General features: G+C 45.8%; 1 long non-coding RNA gene across 1 annotated transcript in view; it reads left to right on the top strand.

The window, feature by feature from the left end:
* The first annotated feature begins 292 nt into the window (after positions 1-292).
* The window catches only part of LOC123520954, an 18,791-nt gene continuing 9,107 nt past the window's right edge, over positions 293-9,976 (top strand). The window contains exon 1 of the long non-coding RNA XR_006679464.1: positions 293-468. This is a non-coding gene — a long non-coding RNA (uncharacterized LOC123520954). The remainder of the gene's footprint in view (positions 469-9,976) is intronic.

Below are 9,976 nucleotides of genomic sequence, written 5' to 3' on the forward strand. Positions count from 1 at the left end.
TTGTGCTAAGACGATATTTCTAGCTAGTGAAGTAGGACAAAGAGTACTTCAGACTGATTTTTAAATTATTTGATAGGAGAAACTTCCTAAGAGAAAGAGGAAAACAATAACACCCTGCCGTCTCACCCATCACAGCCATCAAGTCCATTCAGACCCATCATGACCCTGTGGCACAGGGCAGAACTGCCTCTGCGGGTTTCCAAGCCTGCAACTCTCTACGGGAGTAGAAAACCTCGTGTTTTTCCTGCAGAGTGCTGCTGGTAGGAGGCCACCTCATACCAGTTGCCCCCGCCTCCGGCCGCCCCGGGCTCCTGAGACAGGGAGGGGCACACTACAGAGTCTGTGACCACTGTGGACACTGCACAGAGATTCCAGCTCACACGCCAGCCTTGTACTGGGGATCATCTTACCTCTTCTTGTCGATGGAGGACTCGATGGATAAACATTGCTGGGAGATCGAACCAGGTGGTAAGGGACCGGCCTGGCTACAAAGCAGGAACTTGGGCTCCGACACTGACTTTTGTTATACTTTAAACAGATTCCTCTTTTTAAAAGATCAGCTTGTTGCATGCAGTTGAATTTCCCTATGGTTGTTTGTTGTTAACTTTGTCTATTGAAATAGTTTTACGTTCTCAGAAAGGTGTAAAAATGGTCACACTTTGGAATGATAGCGCACTGTCAAAACCAGATTAACATTGAACATAGTTATGTCATGTGTTATCCTGTGTGTAAATTCATGTAACGGCTATTGCAAAAAGATACAGAACTGCTCCATCACCACAAATCATTTCTTCCTACTATTCTTTAATATAGGAGCCTTGCTGTCTCTGAAGGTTACATGTTGGACTGCGAACCATAAGATTGGCAGTTCAAACCCACCAGCTGACCTTTGGGAGAACGATAAGGATGTTGCCCACATCAAGATTCCTGGTCTCGGGAACCCTAGAGAGGGTTGCTATGCATCAGAATGGACTCGGTGGCAGTGGTTTTGCTATAGCCTAGTGACAGAAATTACAGACTGGAGCAGAAAGCAGGCTTGAATTATGGAAAAAAGACGGGTGGGGGGAGTGGGAGGGGGTCGGTGGCAGAGAAAGAGAACAGGGAGAGGCAAGGTGGGGAAGCTGACTGAAGTGGAGACACCAGGGCAGGGAGGAGAAATAGAATAGCCGAGTGCAAACGAAAGAGCTAGAGAGGGAACAAGGGAGAGACAGTGAAACCATGCATTAATTAATATGCCCTTGGGGCTGTGGTTAAGAATTAGGCTTTGGGGTGGGGTGGGGGGGGGCAGGGGGAGGAATCAGAGGTGTGGGTTGTTATGGGAAAGAGACGCTTGTAATGGCTGAGAGCTGCTCTGTTATGCTCAGTACGGACCCATTATCAAGTGGCATCAGACTCTGTCTATGTTCAGAAGGATAGACCAGAAGATCAGCCCACAGCTGGTTCACAGAAGTTGGACATCCGATAAAATACCTCCTGTGGGGAACAGAAAGATTTCTCTTAAGTTGTCTCCCCAAAATATAGGCCAGATTTAGCTTGAGAATGACTGTTCACTAGGCGGTCAGCGAAAGTAGGTCAGAGGTTATTCTCCCTAACATCAGCCATCTACACTGTACAGTCTGACTCACCCTAAGTAGGTCCCACTCCCTGATAAGGATAGCAGTTGTCTGTTTACTTGCAGGAGATACCAGAGAGGTCAAAGATGACCAAGGTTAGGTAGCCATTATCAGCTGTCTAGATCAAGCAGACACCACTGTTTATCCCACAACAAATATGGGCACACCCCTAGGTCCTCTCCCTCCTATTGATTGTACTGCCTATGTTGCTACCCCTCCCTGTGACTTAGGTTATTGTCTGCTATCAGGGGACTCGCATGCCTCCCAGAATAGTAATTGTCTGTTTTATTATATGAGACACCAGAGTGATCAAACTTGTTCTAGGATGAATTGTATTGCCCCTTTTCTGTGATGCATGATTCTGTAATCAGATCCCCCTAAAGTGATATGATGCGTGGTTAGCAATAAATAAGGAGGCTCCCTGGTTCTCCGGATGGTGGCTGGAGAGGTGGCTAAGGAGGATGAGGCAGCTGTGCCTACTCTGATGGCTAAGCCCCCTCCACGAGGACCACCAAGTGGGGCTGAGGTGAGCAATGCTACCATGTAATGTGTCTGGCTGTATTATTGTAATATCTCTCATGCTCTCAATGACTTTAATATAATACTTATATATCTCAACCGTACAATTGTGCATTACCGAACCCGTGGGTAGTATTAGAAGCAGCGGGTGGGGGCTGGCACCCCACTCACCCACCTCCTCGTCATTTTAATTTAATACTACAACCTCCACTCTCCCGCTCTTTCACCGCTGCCCCTCTCCTGCCACCATACTTTCCACTTCTCTGCTGGGTTCAATAATGCCTTGCAATGGCCACATGGAACTCACAGTCCAAACTCATATTCATGGGATTTATTAAGGAAGTACCAGGCTTCCACTTGGGATCAGGATCAACTGGAGGTAAACGGAGCAATTCAGGGGACGGGAGACATTTCACTGAGCAGGGCAGCTTCTTTCAGGATGGTTCTCTGCTCTCGCTCAGGAAATCTGTGTTCTCTGCTGCCAGGCCCTTCTTGGGCCTATCCTCTGCCCTGCCGGGATAAGCATCCCAACTCTTCCAATAAGCGCCTGGAGGCATCCCTCTCTTCCGGAAGCCCCTTGCCACAGATGCTCAGCTCTCACTTGCTCTGTGGATCATCCAGCACCGCAGCCACCTTGTTCTAGTGCCGGGGTTCTAGTAGTTGACATTGCTGCTACCCACTTCTCTGTCGTCTGTGGATGTGCCCAGCATTACAACACTCTTCTAGGTCTTAGAGGCTCCTAGCACACAGCCCCAGTCCTCCATCTCAGGGATGTGTTTCCCTGCAGACTCCTCTTCTTGATGACAGTGAGGTTCCCCTCAACCTGGAGAATCTAGCACGAGGCCCAAATGTACTAATCCCCTGGGTAGACCACTTACTTTTCGGAGCAATTAAACTATTTCCCTCAAGGATCACTTAATTCAACTGGGTGGTTTTATGCCTTATTTGCATAGTAGGCTAATCAATCCCTTGCAAACGTATGACTTGGTCTAATATGCTGGGAGAATTATAAACCCAAGTCCCCAAAAGTCATATTGAAAGGTTGGAGACGGAGGCGCAGAGCAGAAATAGAATTTAGCCAGGAATGTGAAGTTGAGAAAGATTTTATTGAGGCAGGGAAAGAACTCCAGGAGGGAAGGGAGAGCAGGGAAAGGGACGGGGGGGTGGGGGGGCGCAGGGGGGGGCCTGGGGGGAGCAATCTTGAGTTGAGCCCCCAGACCGGTTCCACGACCCAACGAGTTAGGTCAGGGAAGTCCTGCCTGGTACTGGGGCAGTGGGACTTATATAGGGTATGAGCTTAAAGGCATATGAGCCGGTAAGGGGAAGGGAGGTTCTTTGTGCTGCAGTTGCAAGTTTCTGGCCAGGTGAGGTTTTCTTAGTAAATCATGTTGTCCCCAGGAAACAATGCTAGGGAGAGGGGGGCTGTGTTCCGACTGGGAGGTGAGCTCTGTGAACCGCTGAAGACAGGTGCTTTGAAATTCAGCCAGGTCATTTGTCTTTTCCAGAAGCTGGGACAAGTGGCAGCCTTGGTGGACTGGCCCAAACACATATGTAAAGAGAAAGCCATTGTGTTGCATTTGCAAAGCAAAAGTTAACAAAAACATTTGGGGTGGGGGGGGAGCGGGTGAAAATGAATGTATTTGCCACAAAAGAATCCAAGTAAGTTCCAATGGTACTTTGCCTCCCTTTGCAACCACTCAGACCAATGCCTAGATCCAAGAGGGGAAGGAATTAACCCCTCCGGGGGAGTGTTGAAGCTGTAACTCTTCTCTCACTCTTAAGAAAATCACACACACATACATTTCCCTTTCATTTGTGGAATATAATACATACAAAGAAAAACATATTCTATGTAGTTGTGTTCGGTCGCAAGATAGGGGGTTCTTATGTTAGATCTCTCTGGAGCTAGATTGATACCTCGGTCCTCGGCTCTGCGAGAGAAAGAATTCACGCCGAGGCCTGGTTCGTGATCGAAGTGAGTTTTATGAGAATTAGAAGAAGTTTCAGGTTTACACAGCACCCAAGGGGCTCCTCCCAGAGATACGGCCTGGCTGGAAGTGGCTCAGCGTCCCGCAGAGCGTCCCAAAGTTCCGCCCAAAGCTCTCTGCGCCTGAGTTTTTCTCCTCCGGTCTCCGGGCTTCTGCCTTTTCAAGGATTCCACAGGGAGGCGTGGTGGAAGACCCCTGATTGACCCCATTGGCTGAATTGAATTTACCTGGCTAGGTGAGCCAATTCAAGTTCACGCCCACCCCTGCCTACCTGGGGGAACCCTGAACATGTGCGGTGCGCCTCTCCTTTGTTCCCCTAGCTTGACCCTCTGGGCACATGTTAACGGACATTCCCAGCCCTTTGCTAACCTACAGTTCCTCTCCATGCCTAGGGGTCCCTACAGGAAGTTGGAAGCCATGGCTAAAGGGCATGTACTAATCCAGGCTGGTTGCTGGGCGGGTAGTACACCTCTCGCGTGCTCGCGCTCTCTCGCGCTCTCTCTCTCTGTCTGTCTTTCAGGTGAAGAGGTGAAGCCAAGGACGGGGCATTCCCCACCTGGGAAACCTAACACATTGACATGGCCCATGTCATCAAGTCACTGACTGCATCCTGTTAAATTCCCTCTAGATGTGGTTCTGCCCCACCCCTCCCCCCATTTCCCCTCCCTCCTTTTTCCCTTACTTTCCCGTCCCTTCCCTGGCTTTGTTATAGTCTTTAAAGTCTGATCCCTGGGTGTGAACACCATTGTTCTTTTTTCCTTCATACTAATGTTTGGGTTTCCTTGGATGGGCATAGAATTATCCTCTCACAGACAGCATTGTGCTTCCAGTCAGATCTTGGAATGCCCCTTTTGACAATGACTGCAACACCATGCCTCTTGACTGTGCCATTCCCCGCCTAGGCAACCTTATGAGTCTGATTCAAAGTAGCCAATGCCAGCTCATTTCAGCTCGCTCCTGCCTAGACGATTGATCCTTATGCTTCCTTTCATTTTGAATGTCTTCCAATTTTCGAAAAGCCATACTTCACACATTCCAAGCTCCAGTGATTCGTTGAGGTTTGAAGCTGTTTGGTCTTCTTTGGAGTCGTGCCCGTCAGTAAGTGAAGGTTCCCAAGGCTTTACTCTGCCTGCATCATACGCTTCACTCTTCTTTGAGCAGTCTTCTTTGGTGTAGTATTAAATTAAAAAATTGACGCTGAGGGAGGTGGGGGTCTGGCAACTGATTGCCTTCAGGGGAGGGAATGCCTGTGCAGCTGACCTCCCCCCACACTTTGGTCACATTTTGAGTGTCTTTTGACCTGAGGGGTTCATCTTCTGGCACCCTCTCTGAGAACGGTCTGCTTCTGTTCATTAGATTTTCAGTACCAATGTTTTGAAGGTAAATAAATACACATAGACAAATGTCCTGTGAAAGGGAAGGTGTGGTTACGGTTACTGAAGGAGTTCTTGCCCATCTAGTTGTGACCAGGGACCTGGCACTGTGTGTTTTGCCGATCTGATGGCGGGGAGGTTGGTCCGGTGGGGGTGAGGTGGGGAACGTACCTCCAGATGCAGGGATAATGCGCTCGCCACCAGATCCAAGAGGCTGCAGCTCCAATCTGAGACAGAACAGGAAATTTCCCAGGAGGGAGTATCACTTGCCACTAGGTGGCAAGGGTGGTTGGGTGTGGTCATTCTTCTGGTCAGCAGGAACGAGTTGGGAACAAAGCAGGATTCCACCTTCCTTGATTGCCGGCCACTGTCTTATGGAACGCCACTTGCAAACTTTCAAGATGACTGTACCACATCAGGCTAGCAGACAATTCGCTCCTCTCTCTCCTCTGTTTGGAGCCCTGGTGGTGTACTGATTAAGTGTTAGGCTGTAAGGTAAGCAGTTCAAAACCACCCTCAACTCTGAGGGAGAAAGATGGGGCTTTCTACTCCTGTGAAGAGTTCTGTCTTGACAACTCACAGGGGCAGTTCGACCCCGTTCTCGGGGTTATTATGAATCGGCATCAGCTCCATGGCCGTGAGTTTGGAGGGTTTTTGGTTTATCTTCTTTATGGCTGCTTTTGTTTCGCTTCTTCTACTGGTCCACATTCAATTGGAGCTCAGGGTTCCGGAATTATCATCCGTGTCTGTTTGATCTAGTCTCTCGTGTTTTTGTTACAGAGAGTCTGTGTGGTGCATCTGCCTCATCTACCATCTTGCCAGAAGTCCCTTTTAAGAACTCTTTACCAAACCCTTGACCTTGAAAGTTCTCTCCTACGTAAACTTCAATATCCTCTTAGCTGTCCATTTTCCATTTGAGCCCATGATCCCTGTTGAGTTAACAAGGGGTGTTTAGATTGAGGCTTTGGGGGTGGGGAGTAGGGGATTCTGTGAATATCTGCGGTCATTTCAATATTGCTTCCCCAAAGTTGTCCACCTCCTGATATCAGGAATATCACCTTTTGTGGCAAAAGGGGCTTTGCAGGTGTGATGAAGAATTTTGAAATGGGGGGATTATCCCGGTTTATCAATGTGCATTGGACGTAACTGCAAGGCTCTGTGGAAGATGGCAGTAGGCCATTCGAGCAGGTTGAAGTGACGCAAGGAAGGAGCTATGAGCCAAGAAGCCCATGAAGCCCATAAAACAGCCAAAGCAAACCCACTGCTCCCCAGTTGATTGTGCCGCATAACACCGTAAGCGGACAGAGGACTGCTCTGCAGAGACTCCGAGGCTGTACATCTTTTGGGAAGCAGACTGCTTCATTTTTCCCTCCCTTGGAGTGACTGGTAGTTCAGAACTACCTAAACGATGAAGCTACTACTGGTAATTTAAACCTTTCACCAGCGTGCCAAAGGGCAAGGAAAGGGATTCTAGGGTTTCTCCACTGAAGCCTCCAGAAGGAATTCAGCCCTGCTGATGCCAGGATTTGAGACTCTGACCTGCAGAACTGAACTAGAATCAATCTAGGTTGTTTCAAGCCGCAGTGTTGGCAGAGGTCTGTTACACCTGCAAGAGGCCAGCACCACGGTGTCTGATGTGCCAATGCCATTTGTTTAAAGGCGATCCTTCTTGCATTGCATTGCTTTCTAGCCTTATTAAAAAGAGGTGAACTGTTTTTGTGGTTTCTATATTCTGTTCCTTTGACATATGTATCTACCTAGCTATAGAATCTCTTAACATCAGTGAGACCGATTATAGCAACTTTCTTTTTCAAAATTCATTTAGCTATGCTACTTCCTTTTCTATATACATTTTTGAATAACCTTACAAGGTGTCAAGGTGGAACACTGGGTTAAGCATCATCTGGCTAACCCCGAAATTGCTGATTTGAACCCACCAGGCAGCCATTCCATTGAAGATAGATGATGCAGTCTGCTTCCTTAACGATTTACAGCCTGGGAATAGTTCTACTCTTTGCTGTAGGGTGTGCACAAGTTGATGGCACTGGGTTTTAGGACTTAGATCTCCAATTTATTGTAAGCGTTTTATTTAATTACCTGTTAATTCCAACTAACAGTGATCCTGAGGTTGTAAATCTTTCTGGAAGCTGACTCATCTTTCTTCAATGGAGCAGTTGAAGTTGGTGAATTTGAACTGCTGACCTTATGGCTAGCACTATCATGCTTACTTGACGGCACCACCCGTGCTCCTTATATCAGGCTTTTTGTATATTTTGTATATTGTGGCTAAATAGTTAATTCTGAGGTCAGGAAGGGTTAAGCTTCCTGCTTTGTTATTTCTTTAATACAGCTTAAATTAATTCGGGCTTCTTTCCTTTCCATATAAAGTTAGGGATTTTTGTTAAAGAATGTTGTTGCGATTTGGATCAGGATTCCGTTATTATAATTATACTTATAGATTGCTTTGGGTCGTATGAGGAGCCCTAGTGGCATAATGGGTGACAAGTTGCACTGTTAACCACAAAGTCAGCAGTTTGAAACCACTAGCTGCTCCACAAGATAAAGATGAGGCTTTCTACTCTTGTAAAGTGTTGCAGTCTTGTAAGCCCACAAGGCTTGTGAAATGTCAGTCTGTCCTATAGGGTCACTATGCATCAGAATGATTGATACAATGGCAGTGAGTTTGAGTTTTTGGTTGCGTAGTGTTGACATTTTTATAATGTTAAGTCTTCTGATCCATGAGCATGAAATACTTCTCTGTTCATGTAGGTCTCTTTGTTTTCTTGTAGTAGTGTTTTGTAGTTTTCCTAGTATAAGTATAGGTTAATCTAACCTAGTATAAGGTTAGATTTATTCCTAGGTATTTTATCCTGGTGTGTGTGTGGGCAGGGTGGTGGGGAGGAGGTATTGTAAATGGTTTTCTTTATTTCTTTTTTTGGTGTTCACCTTGTTAGTGCAGAAAAACCCAACTGGGTTTTCTATGTTGATCTCACACCCTGTCTCTTTTCTGAACCCTTCTATTAATTTCAGTAACTTTCTTGTGGGATCTCTGGGATTTTCTTTTACAGACTCATGTCATCTGTGAATAGGAATACTTTTAGTTCTGCATTTCCAGGTTGGACATCCTTTATTTCTCTTTCTCCCTTATAGGTCTGGCTAGTATGCTAATTCTTTAAAAATGTCAGCTAGACTTCTCCATCGAGACTAAGAATGCTTGTGATGATTTCATTTTCAGGGACTTTGAAATATGACTTTCAGTTCTCTAATTGCTATTAGGCTCTTCAAATGACTTATTTTTTATTACATTGGTTGTGATGGTTTGACATTTTAGAGAAACTGGTCAATTTCATCCAAGTTGTCAAGCCAAGCAATAGTTCAGCTTCACTGGTCAAGAACGTCTCCTTTGAGCATCTCATTCTTTTAAGTCCCTTCTATATGGCATCAGTTGACAATGGCAAGTTGAAAGATTAGATTGGAAACTCCGAGGACAGTGAATTCATAAGGGAGGAATGGCTTGGCAAAGGAGGATGAGACTGGTTGGACATTTCCAAGAATGTAATCGATGCCACTGAATCGGACATGCAGAAATTGTTAAATTACTTGCATTGGTTCTGCTGTGCACATTGTCAAAACAGGGTACAAAATAAAACAAATATTTTATTATATTTTTAAATCATTTTATTGGGGGCTCGTACAACTCATCACAATCCATACATCCATCCATTGTGTCAAGCACATTTGTACATTTGTTGCCATCATTATTCTCAAAACAAAAATGACACTTCTAATTCAATTAATCATTCACTGAAGATCCTTACCATTATATTTACTTAGCAAATGCCAGAAATGTTGCCCTAATGGTGAAGTGGGTCATGTGTTGGGTTGCGAACCACAAGTCAGCAGTTTGAAAACACCAGGAGAAGGAAGAGGCTTTTACTCCCATAAAGAATCAGAGGCTTGGAATCCCACAGGGAGTTCTAACCTGTCATACAGAGTCCCGATGATTCAGAATCAACCCGATGGCAGTTAAATTTGATTTGAGTTTATCCTTGACTTTAAGGAATTTTCCCTCTAGTGGACAAAAGTAGGTATAGGTGTCTATCTTGCAGAACCTTCATGGTGTAATGATTGAGTGTTCGAAGCCATTGGTTTGATCCCCGCAGCTGCACGGAGAGAGAATTATGTGGCACTCTGTCTCAGTAAAGATTACAGCATTGGAAACTTATAGTTCATTTCCAATGAGTCGATTGCAAATCATAGTGATTTCACAGGACAAAATAGAATGGAGAACTATGGGTTTCTGAGACGGTAACTTTTTTTTTTTTAACATTTTATTAGGGGCTCATACAACTCTTATCCCAATCCATACACACATCGATTGTGTAAAGCACATTTGTACATTGTTTCTCAAAACATTTTCTCTCCATTTAAACCCCCGACATTAGGTCCTCATTTTTCCCCTTCCTCCCTGCTCCCCCCTCCC

Source organism: Echinops telfairi, unplaced genomic scaffold (genome assembly GCF_000313985.2).
Source record: "Echinops telfairi isolate 266 unplaced genomic scaffold, ASM31398v2 ScPeMD7_7467;HRSCAF=8505_1, whole genome shotgun sequence".
Lineage (NCBI taxonomy): Eukaryota > Metazoa > Chordata > Mammalia > Afrosoricida > Tenrecidae > Echinops > Echinops telfairi.